This window comes from Macaca fascicularis, chromosome 13, assembly GCF_037993035.2.
Source record: "Macaca fascicularis isolate 582-1 chromosome 13, T2T-MFA8v1.1".
NCBI lineage: Eukaryota > Metazoa > Chordata > Mammalia > Primates > Cercopithecidae > Macaca > Macaca fascicularis.
In genome coordinates, this window is record NC_088387.1 from 9,217,597 (window position 1) to 9,230,219 (window position 12,623).

Genomic DNA, 12,623 nt, shown 5'->3' on the forward strand with positions numbered 1-12,623 from the left:
AGCCAAAACAATTTTAAAAATGAAGAACAAAGTTGTTGTATTCACATTTCCTGATTTCAAAACATATTACAAAGCTACAGTAATCAAAACAGTATAGTAATGGCATAATGACAGACATATAAACCAAAATAATAATAATAAAAATAATAATAGAATAAAGAGCCCAGAAATAAGCACTTGCCTATATGGTTAAATGATCTTCTGCAAGGATGCCAAAACCACTCAACAGGGAAAGGTCAATCTCTTAAACAAATGGTGCTGGGACAACTGGATATCTACATACAAAATAAGTAAGTTGGACTCTTACCTTATATCTTACGCAAAATTAACTCAAAATGGAGGAAAGACCTAAACATAAGATCCAAAGCTAATAAAACTCCTAGAAGAGAACATAGAGGAAAATCTTCATGAAATCAGATTTGGCAATGATTTCTTGGATATGATGCTAACATCATAGACAACAAAGGCAAAAATAGATAAATAGTATTTTATCCAAACTCAAACAAAAACTTTCATGCACCCAATAATACAATCAACAGAACAAAAAGGTAACATACAGAATGGGAGAAAATATTTGCAAGTCGTATATCTGATAAGGGGTTAATACCCAGAATACATAAAGAACTCCTACAATTCAACAACAACAACATCATTAAATAATCTGGTTAAAAATAAGCAAAGAAGAGGCTCTCATGGAGGCAGCCAACCCGAGGCTAGGGAGCACTGAGCTGCGCTGCCCAGGCTAGTGAGCAATACAGTCAGGATGGCTAAATGTGATCCCAAGAAAGCAAAGGGCAAGATGTCTGTTTATGCCTTCTTTCTGCAGACGTGCAGAGAAGAACATAAGAAGAAAAACCCTGTCAATTTTGCAGCATTTTCCAAGAAGTGGTCTTAGAGGTAGAAGACAATGTCCGGACAAGATAAATCTAAATTTGCTGAAACGGCAGAGGCGGATAAAGTGCACTGTGATTGGGAAATGAAGGATTATTGACCAGCTAAGGGAGACAAGAGAAGAAGAATCCTAATGCCTTCCAAAGGCCACAGTCTGGATTCTTCCTGTTCTGCTCAGAATTCCACCCCAAGATCAAATCCACAAACCCTAGCATCTCTATTGGAGACGTGGCAAGAAAGCTAGTGAGATGTGGAATAACGTAAGTGACAGTGAAAAGCAACCTTACATCACTAAGGCGGCAAAGCTGAAAGAGAATTAGGAGAAGGATGTTGCTGACTACAAGTTGAAAGGAAAGTTTGATGGAGCAAAGGATCCTGCTAAAGTTGCCCAGGTAAAGGTGGAAGAGGAAGATGAAGAAGATGAGGAGGAAGGGGAGGAGGAGAGGAGGAGAATGAATAAAGAAACTCTATCTGTCTCCTTGTGAATACCTTAGAGTAGGGGAGCACCATAATTGACACATCTCTTATTTGACAAGTATCTGTTGCCCTCATTAGGTTTAATTATAAAATTTGATCACAAGCCTATTGTAGTCTCTCAAAGTGCTCTAGAAATTCTCAGTGGTTTACGTCAAGTGGCCATGGGTGTCTGCAGCACCCTGAAACTGTATCAAAGTTGCACATATTTCCAAACATTTTTAAAACGAAAAGTCACTCTCATGTTCTCACTCTGTGCACTTTGCTCCTGGCGTGACAAGACATTTAAAGATGTTTCTTGCATTGTTTATTATTATTATTTATAAGGTGGTGTTAACTACATGGTTATTGGCTGGAAAACCTGAGTTATCACCTGTATATATCTATCTATAGTTTGTAAAAACAACAAAACAAGCAAGACAAACTCTCGATGGTCCTTGCTTTGCGTTGAGGCTATGGGGAAGATGCCTTTTGGAGGGGCTGTAGCTCAGGGCGTGCACTATGAGGCTGGATCTGTTGACTCTGCAGTGGGCATCCATTTAGCTTCAGGTTGTCTTGTTTTTGTGTATAGTGACATAGCATTCTGCTGCCATCTTAACTGTGGACAAAGGGGGTCAACTGACATGAAAGGTTTTATTTTGTTTTTGTTCTTAGTTAAGTGCATTAGTTTTTAAACTGTTTGTTTTTAAACAAACTGTAGAACTCTTCATTGTCAGCAAAGCAAAGAGCTACTATGTTAATGAAAGTTCAAGAACCTTCTGTACTTAAACATGATTTGTAATGTTCTGGTTTTTTTGTATGTTTAGAATGCTGAAATGTTTTTGAAGTTAAATAAATAGTATTACATTTTAAAAAATAAGCAAAGGACTTGAATAGACATTTCTTGCAAAGATGATATACAAATGGCCAGCAAGCGTACTGGGGTTTGACGTTGCTAGTCATTAGAGACATGTTCACCAAAACCACAATGAGATATCACTTCATACCCATTAGGATGGCCACTACCAAAAACATGGAGGAGGAGAATAACAAGTATTGGGGAGGATATGGAGAAATTAAAAACTATGTACACTGTCAGTGGGAATGTCAAAAGGTACAGCTGCTATGAAAAATAGTATGGAGGTTCCTCAAAAAATTAAAAATACAATGAAATATCACTTCACACACATTAGTATAGTCACTACCAAACAAACAAACAAAGGAAAATGACAAATGTTGAGGAAGAATCCTTGTGCACGATTGGTGAGGCTATAAAATGGTGCAACTGCAAAAAATACTATAGTAGTTCCTCAAAAAAATTAAAAATACAACCACCATATGACCCAGCAATTCTACTTCTGGGTGTATATCCAAAAGACTGAATTAAAAGCAGGATTTTAAGACACAGTTGCACACTCATGTTTATTGCACCATTATTTACAATAGCCAAGAGATGGAAGTATCCCAAGTGTTCATCAAAAGATGAATAACTAAAGAAAATATGGCATATATATACAATTAAATATTATCCAGCCTTAAAAAGAAGGAAATCCGCCGGGCGCGGTGGCTCAAGCCTGTAATCCCAGCACTTTGAGAGGCCGAGACGGGCGGATCACGAGGTCAGGAGATCGAGACCATCCTGGGTAACACAGTGAAACCCCGTCTCTACTAAAAATACAAAAACTTAGCCGGGCGAGGTGGCAGGCGCCTGTAGTCCCAGCTACTCGGGAGGCTGAGGCAGGAGAATGGCATGAACCCGGGAGGCGGAGCTTGCAGTGAGCTGAGATCCGGCCACTGCACTCCAGCCTGGGTGACAGAGCGAGACTCCGTCTCAAAAAAAAAAAAAAAAAAAAAAAAAAGAAGGAAATCCTGGCACATGCTACAACATGGGTGAACCTTGAGCATATCATGCTAAGTAAAATAACCCAGTCACCAAAGGACAAATATTATATGACTCTACTTCTATGAGGTGCCTAGAGTAGTCAAATTCACAGAGACAGAACGTAGTACGGGGGCTCCCAGGGGGAGAGAGAGTTGTTGTTCGATGGGTGCAGAATTTTAAGTTTGCAAGATCACAAAGTTCTGGAGATCCGTCTCACAACAATGTGAATGTAATTAACACTATGAAACTGTACGCTTAAAAATGGCTAAGATGGTAAATTTTATGTCATGTATTTTTCACCAATTTTTTTTTAATTTTTGAATTTCCTTTTTATAAAAGATGGATGGCAGTGGGGAGAAAACCAGAGCAAGTGAAAGTTCATTTGTGGCAGCAGGGAGGGGGCCAGAGGAACTGACAGATTTTGAGGCAGTAAGAAAAAAGGAAAACTTGTGTCCAGCAATGAAGAAGCACCATGATGAAACAAAGTCCCAGGAAGGCTGGACCTCCTGCTGGGGACTAGCAAGGCTCCAAGTGTGCTGGATGGAGGAACTGCTAGAAATGGCATGAGGATGTTTTTGTCCAAAACTTCCAGTTTTCAATTTGAATAAATCAGTGAGACAATACACAAAAGCTGAGCCTTGGCTTCCCTCTATCCCTTCCCCCAGTTTGGAAGAAAATCCAACTGAGTGTGCACTAAAGTGCTATTTCAGACCCAAAAGCAGTGGAAGAGGTCCTCTGATTGGTACCAATCCACGACAAAATTTGTGTCACTCATTCATTCAACAAACCTTTCATCTGTGCCAGGCACTGCCCTCAGTGCTGGTGTAGGGGTTGGTTGGAAGACTCTCTTCCCCCATGGGACTTGCATCTTAGAGGCGCCCATCAGGTGGGCTCCATTCTGTCACACATTTCTGCTGTGCAGATACACACTGGTTTAGTATCTCTGTCTCCTTGCTTTTCTGTACCTTTAAAGAGTTGGAAAAGGCCTGGCACGGTGGCTCACATCTGTAATCCCAGCACTTTGGGAGGCTGAGGCAGGCAGATCAGGAGGTCAGGAGATCGAGACCATCCTGGCCAATATGGTGAAACCCCGTCTCCACTAAAAATGCAAAAATTAGCCGGGTGTGGTGGCACATGTCTGTAATCCCAGCTACTCGGGAGGTTGAGGTGGGAGAATCGCTTGAACCCACGAGGCGGAGGTTGCAGTGAACCGAGGTCGTGCCACTACACTCCAGCCTGGTGACATAGTGAGACTCTGTCTCAAAAAAAAAAAAAAAAAAAAAAAGGATTGGGAAACTCCTTGAGACCTTGGGTTCATCCTTTCATGACCATTCACTGTTGGCTATAAAAACCAAGTTTGTACAGCTGTGGGCAAAGAAGTCCAAGTCTCCAATGACTGAGGATGCTGTGGACTTCTAAGCAGGGGCCTAGCCCATGAAAGAGAGGAGAAGGGCTGGAACTTCAGGCATCACTTAGGACTTGGTCAGCCAAATATGAGTCCTAATCAAGAAACAGAGATCACAGGAGGGCAAACAGAAGAGCCTGTCAGTGAAGAAAGACATGAAAGAAAGAGTGAAAGAAAAAAAAAAATCTTTCAGATTATTTGCAGCACCACCGTATCTCCTGTGGACCTGGTGGGCAGCTAGCTGAACCTGGGCAGATCACCGTGGCAGGAAGCCTTGTCCTTGAGCAGGGCCAAAGAGTTTGTAGTGCTCTTGAGACTTTTAAAGTTAGACTTACGAAGCCTTCTCCATTTCTGGTCTACTAGTCATCAAATCACCGAAATGCAGAAAGAAAATATTAGAACTTCTATATGTATTTTTTAAATCTCATCTTTTTTAGTTTTTTACCTTTTGTTTATTTCATAACATATATAATCTACTAATACAATAGGAAAGGTGCACAACTTATAAATACATAAATATGTAAAATACATATGCACCTAGTTGCCAACCTAGTGAAAATGATGGACATTACATACCTTCAAAAATTTTACTTAGTTTTACTAGTTAGAGATATTAAATTTAACATTATAGCAATAAAGACTTGAAACAAATCCATATTTCAGAGCCATGGACTTAAGTATGCATAGGTTGGGACTTCATGATCAAAATATTTCAGTGATAAGGGTGAACAATCAGAAAAGTTTGGCAATCACAGCTCTAGGCAACTTATTCTTTCTCTAATTAACTTCTGTATCTGTAAGACCAAAAGCACCCAGCATTTTGAAATCTCCATTGCCTTTTTTATCAGACCAGCAGGATGGAAAGAGGGTGGAGGTAAAGTGGAGAGGGGGCAGGCAGGCAGGCAGGGGCATAGTTAGTGGGTGGAATTGGTTCTGAAGGAACAGAAGCAGTGGACAAAGCCCCAGGAAGAATAGGAAAGGAAGTGTGATAATTTGCAAAGTGTTTCGTAGTAATTGTAGGGTTTGTTGCCAAATAGCAAATTTCATCAGACTTATCTGGTTTCCCTTGGCATCCACATCCCATGCTGTCCCATTCAGAAGATAAAGGGATCCTACATGTGGAAAGGTTTTATCCTTAGGGAGAGAAAGATTATATCCTTACTTGCTTTATTAATTCCCTGAGTCTATCTTAAAAGGAAGCAGTAATTTCTCTAATAACTGGGGTGTGGCTGCATCTTCAGCTGGATGTTAAGTTCTCCTAGGATATTATGCTCACACACAGGCACTCACACATGTGTACATGCATACAAACATGCATCTGCATGCATGCATATGTGCACATACATATGTGCAGGCACACATACGTATACATGCACACAGGCTTATATATGTGGACACAAACTTAAGTCCATGGCTCTGAAATATGGATTTGTTTCAAATCTCTATTGCTATAATGTAAAATGCAATATATTTAACAAGTAAAACTAAATAAGTCAAATGTTGAAAGTATGTAATGCTGGCCAGGGATGGTGGCTCACGCCTGCAATCCCAGCACATTGGGAGGCTGAGGCAGGCAGATCACCTGAGGTCAGGAGTTCGAGACCAGCCTGGCCAACATGGTGAAACCCCATCTCTACTAAAAATACAAAAATTAACTGGGTATAGTGGCACACACCTGTAGTCCCAGCTACTCGGGAGGCTGAGGCAGGAGAATCACTGGAACCTGGGAGGCGGAGGTTGCATTGAGCCAAGATTATACCACTGCACTCCAGCCTGGGCAACAGAATGGGACTCCATCTAAAAAAAAAAAAAAAAAAAAAAAAAAGTATGTAATGAAAATCATTTTCACTAGGTTGAAAACTAGGTGTATTATTTTACATCGTAATGGATCCAGGAAAAGTGTTTTTAATAAAAGAGAAAAGCAAACATATTCACCAGCCTGATTAAGAACAAGGAGAGTACTTATAATCTATATTAAAGTTGAAAATTCTACCTCTTTTGCAACGGCTTCTTTGAGATTCATTGTATGGATATACCACTACTTGTTTCATCAAACCTACTGATAAACACTGAGATGGTTTCCAGGTTCTCACTGCAGCGAAAAACACCTTTATGTTAGTTTTCTGTAAGTTAAATGTCCAGAACGTGAAGCCGTGTGGTCAAAAGTCATATACATTTCAAAATGTGATCTCTACTGCCAGATTTCCCTCCAAAAATATTGAATCCAACAATGTGGGGGAAAAAAAAAATCCCTTTCTCCATATCCTTGCCCTCACTGGGGATTCTGAATTTTTTTAATTATCACCTCAGTCAAGTCAACAACGATAAAAATGACATCATGTTTAAATGTACAGTACATTTGTATCAGTTATTTACTAGATTGAACATTTATAGTATCATGCTTACTGCTCATTTGCAATCACTGCATTATTGCCGGTTTCCACATTTCCCCCTTAGTTTGGACTTTTCGGAGTCTCATTCACTGAGAAGAGGTTTTTACTGTTGAAGACACTAATTTTTGCCTACAACAACAACAGCAACAAAAAAATACTTTTCCCAGGTTCATTTTGTTCTCTTTCAAGTTTTACTTATAGTGCTTTTGCCATACAAAATTTTACATTTCAAGAAATTGTATCAAATGGTAGCCATGGTAATAAAATTTTTGCTTTTTATTGTCTTTTTTGTCAAACTTAAAAGCATCTCTTTATACAAGATTATTAAGACAGTCATCAGTATTTTTTCTGGTATATTCACAGTTTCTTTTTTAAACATTTAAATATTTTATTCCTCTGAAATTTATTTCGAAGGAGTAGAGTAATCCATATCTTCTCAAATGGTCAGAAGCACCACCTCTGTCCTGCGTTTCTGTGCATTTCTCAGCCTTCCCATCGTTTCTATGACCTGCCTGCCTCAGCACTGGTACCATATTCTTTCACTTTTATTGGTCCATGACATACTGTACTATCTCATAGGGCAAATCTTCCCCAATCACTCCTTTTTTTTTTTCAAAATCTGTGTAGCATTTCTATCATATGTATTCATCCAGCTGAAGCTTAAAATTATATCATGATACAAAATAAATTTTTTTGAAACTTTAGAACTTCCACACTTTCATAATAAAGTTCCCCAAAAATATTATTTATGACAGGGATCAACAAACTTTTTCTGTAAAGGCCCAGACAGTGAATATTTTAGTCTTTCTTTGCAGGCTGTTATGATTTGTGCCACAACTACCCAACTCAGCCATTGAAATGCAAAGACAGCCATAAATAGCATGTAAGTTAACGGGCATATCTATATCAAAAAAACTTTGGAGAGGTTCAATGGCCTATTACTCAGCCACAAAAAGAAACAAAGAAATACGTTGGTGCAAAACCCGCAATTACCTTTTCACCAACCTAATACGATATGAATGAACCTCAAAAACATTATGTGGAGTGAAAGAGGCCAGATACAAAAGGCCACATGTTGTATGGTTTCATTTACATAAAATATATAGAATTGGTAAATCCATACAGATAGAAAGCAGGTTAGTGATTGCCAGTGGCTAGAGAGAGGGAAGAATAAGGAGCAATTACTTACTATGTATTATACAAAGTAGTTTTCTGGGAGAGGTGATGGTTACATATCGTTGTGAATGTACTACTGGCTTATATACTTTAAAATGGTTAATTTTATGTTATATAAAATTCATTCCAATTAAAATGAAACAGCAGAGGGCTGAATTTGGCCCATGCGCCTTACTTTACCAACTTTGATTTATAGGATAAACAAAATAATAGAACTTAAAAAAAGGAAGTTTCATAAAGAAGGAGCTTGCATTTGACGACATAATCACGTTGTCAAAAAAAAATCATTTTTGTGTCTAATTTTTGCCCCATGGAAAATACAGCCTACCCGAAAAGGAGCTGACAGGAAGTTCCAGGTGAGAGTAGAGGTAGACACAGTTAAATACAAACATCAGTGTGGATTCGTTAGGATAAGATAGGCTGAGTAACAAATAAACCCCCATGCTTTGGTGGCTCAGCACAACAGAAAGTTAGTTCTTGTTCATCTAACTGTCATGTAGAGGTATTCAAGTTGGTAGGGCAGTTCTCCACCACGTGGTCATTCAGGAACCCAAATCCTTCCATTTGATAACTACACCATTCTCTGGGACTAGGCTATTTCTTCACAAACTTCAATGTGCGTCTTTTTAAAATGAAGACAATGATTCAGTAGGTCTGGGTGGGACCTGAGAGGGTGCATCTCTAACACAATCCTGGGTGGTGTGGATGCCTCTGGTCTGGGAACCATACCTGAAGTAACAAGATAACAAAGATGTTATTGCCAGCTGCATCCTAACAGCCGCAAAGAGAGCAGGACGACACACCTGCTCTCCTAAAAGGCTCAGCCTTGAAATGCATGCTGCATTTACCTTTACATTCTGTTGGCCAATCTGCATGATGCCACCTAACAGCAAGGGAGGCTGAGCGACAACCCCCGACAACAGTTCTTTAGTGTGGAAAGAGAAAGCTAACTTCGGTAAACACTTAGCAGTCTCCACTCTACACATTTTAAATACATTAAAAGATAAAAGGCCGGGCGCAGTGGTTCATGCCTGTAATCCCAGCACTTTGGGAGGCCGAAGCAGGTGGATCACCTGAGGTCAGGATCTGGAGACAGGCCTGACCAATATAGTGAAACTCTGTCTCTACTAAAAATACAAAAATTAGGCAGGCGCGATGGTGCGCGCCTGTAATCCCAGCTACTCAGGAGGCTGAGGTGGGAGAATCGCTTGAACCTGGGAGTTGGGGGTTGCAAGGAGCCGAGATTGCGCCACTGCACTCCAGCCTGGGCCACAGAGGGAGACCCTGTCTCAAAAAAAAGACAATAATGCTGAGATTTAACCAGATTAGCTAGTGCTTCCCATCAAAATAGAATGGGTTTTTTGAGTTACAGGACCTTAGAGAAGTGCCAATCAGACCCCTGGCTGTATTAAAAGAACTGAAAATTACGTGGTGGAGGAGACGCAAACTACAACGAACTAAGGGCTTTAAAAGATTTTATTTTGTTTTGTTTTTTCAAAGAAAAATTGGTTTAGGCAATAACTTAAACAAAAGAGGGTAAATGGATCCACAAGTAAAGATTTGAAAAATGGGTACATTCAAAGAAAGATCTGAAAACAAAAATGATGAGTAAATAGTAACTGAGTCTCAGAGAGGAAACTGAGTAAAAATTTATCCAAGATTTTTCTGCACAGAGCCCAAAGGATACCAGCCAAACAGCCAAATCAGCAGGGCAAATGTATCCTGGGAGGGCATTAGTTTTCACCTGTGATAAAAGAAATGAATGTTAGACTCAAAAAGATCCCCTGCTTGAGAAGGGTACCAAGAGTACACAATGAGTAAGGTCAGTCTCTTCAACAAACAGTGATGAGGAAACTGGATATCCACATGTAACAGAATGAAGTTGGGCCCTTACTTTAGACTATATACAAAAATTAACTCAAAATGGATTAAAGATCAAAATGTACAACCTAAAATTCTAAAACTCCCTAGAAGAAAACAGGGAGAAAACTTCATGACATTGAATTGAATAATGATTTCTTGGGTATGACACCAAGAGCACAGAAAACAAAAGCAAAAATAAAGCAAATGGGACTATATCGAACTCAAAAATTTCTGTGCATCAAAGGAAACAGTCTACAAAGCAAAAATGAAACACACAGAATTGGCCGGGCACAGTGGCTCACGCCTGTAATCCTAGCACTTTGGGAGGCCCAGGCAGGCAGATCACGAGGTCAGGATATCCAGAACACCCTGGCTAACATGGTGAAACCCCATCTCTACTAAAAAATACAAAAAATTAGCCTGGCATGATGGCAGGCGCCTGTAGTCCCAGCTACTCAGGAGGTTGAGGCAGGAGAATGGCGTGAGCCTAGGAGGCGGAGCTTGCAGTAAGCCGAGATTGCACCACTGCACTCCAGCCTGGGTGACAGAGTGAGACTCTGTCTCAGAAAAAAACAATTTTTTAAATAAAGAAAAATAAAGAAACATACAGAATGGGAGAAAATATTTGCAAGTCATATATCTGATAAGGAGTTAATATTCAGAATATATAAAGAACTCCTATAACTTAATAATAACAAAAATACACTTAATTTTAAAATGAACAAAGGGCTTGAGTAGACATTTCTCCAGAGATTATATGCAAATATGCAAATGGCTAATAAGCATATTAAAAGATGCTCAACATCACTAATCATCAGAAAAATGCAACTCAAAACCAGAATATCACCTTACAGCCATTAGGATGGCCACTATTAAAAAACAAAACAAAACAAACAAACCAAAATAAAGTGTTATGAGTGTTGGCAAGAATATAAAGACATTGGTACCCTTGTGCACTGTTGGTGGGATTGCAAAATGGTGCAGTATGGAGGTTCCTCAAAAAATTAAAAATAGAATTACCATATGATCCGGCAATCTCACTTCTTGGTACATATGCAAAAGAATTGAAAGCAGAATGTCAAAGAGATATTTGCACTCCCATGTTCATTGTAGCATTATTCACAACAGCCAAGGGTGGAAGTAACCCAACTGTCCATCAAAAGATGAATGGATAAACAAAATGTGGTATATCTGTATAGTGGAATTTTATGTAGCTTTAAAAAGGAAATAAATTCTGACTCATGCTATGTGGATGAAACTTGAAGTCATTATGTGAGTAAAATAAACCAGTCACAAAAAGGATAGATGTATGATTCCTGTGGAGAAATAGGAACTTTTACACTGTTCGTGGGACTATAAACTAGGTCAACTGTTGTGGAAGACACTGTAGTGATTCCTCAAGGATCTAGAACTAGAAATACCATTTGACCCAGCCATCCCATTACTGGGTATTTACCCAAAGGATTACAAATTATGCTGCTATAAGGACACATACACAAGTATGTTTATTGCTGTTTATTGCGGCACTATTCACAATAACAAAGACTTGGAACCAACCCAAATGTCCATCAGTGATAGACTGGATTAAGAAAATGTGGCACATATACACCATGGAATACTATGCAGCCATAAAAAAGGATGAGCTCATGTCCTTTGTAGGGACATGGATGCAGTTGGAAACCATCATTCTCAGCAAACTATCACAAGGACAGAAAACCAAACACCTCATGTTCTCACTCATAGGTGGGAAATGAACAATGAGAACACTTGGACACAGGTCGGGGAACATCACACACTGGGGCCTATCATGGGGTGGGGGAAGGGGGGAGGGATAGCATTAGGAGATATACCTAATGTAAATGACAAGTTAAAGGGGGCAGCAAACCAACATGGTACACGTATACATATGTAACAAACCTGCAGGTTGTGCACATGTACCCTAGAACTTAAAGTATAATAATAATAATAAAGATAGCGTATTATTCCACTTATATGAACTTATATGAGGTACCTATGAGAAATCAAATTCAGAGGGAGAAATAGTACAGTGGTTCCCAGGGGCTGGAAGGAGGGAGGAATGAGGAGTTGTAGCTCAGTAGGTACAGAGTTTCAATTTTGCAAAATGAAAAGTTCTAAATCTGTTGCATAACAATGTGAATATACTTAACACCACTGAACTCTACACTTAAAAATAGTTAAGATGGCAAATTTTATGTTATGTGTCCCTTTACAATTGAAAAGAAGAAAGAGGTTGGGTGTGGTGGCTCACGCCTATAATCCCAGCACTTTGGGAGGCCAAGGCAGAAGGATCACTCAAGGCCAAAAATCTGAGACCAGCCTGGGGAAAATCGCAAGAGCCCACCTCTACAAAAAAGAAATAAATTATCTGGGCATGGTGACATGCGCCTGTAGTCTCGGCTACTCCAGAGGATGAGGTGGGAAGATCGCTTGAGCCCAGGAGGTGAAGGTTGCAATGAGCTGTGATTGTACCACTGCACTCCAGCCTGAGTGACAAAGTGAGACCCTGTCTCAAAAAAAAGCAAAGAAAAAGATAAAGAAG

The 12,623-nt window shown here is 39.5% G+C and overlaps 1 pseudogene; it reads left to right on the forward strand.

Moving 5' to 3' along the window:
- The first annotated feature begins 734 nt into the window (after positions 1 to 734).
- On the forward strand, positions 735 to 1,513 carry LOC135966760 (high mobility group protein B3 pseudogene; annotated as a pseudogene).
- Positions 1,514 to 12,623: the final 11,110 nt, after the last annotated feature.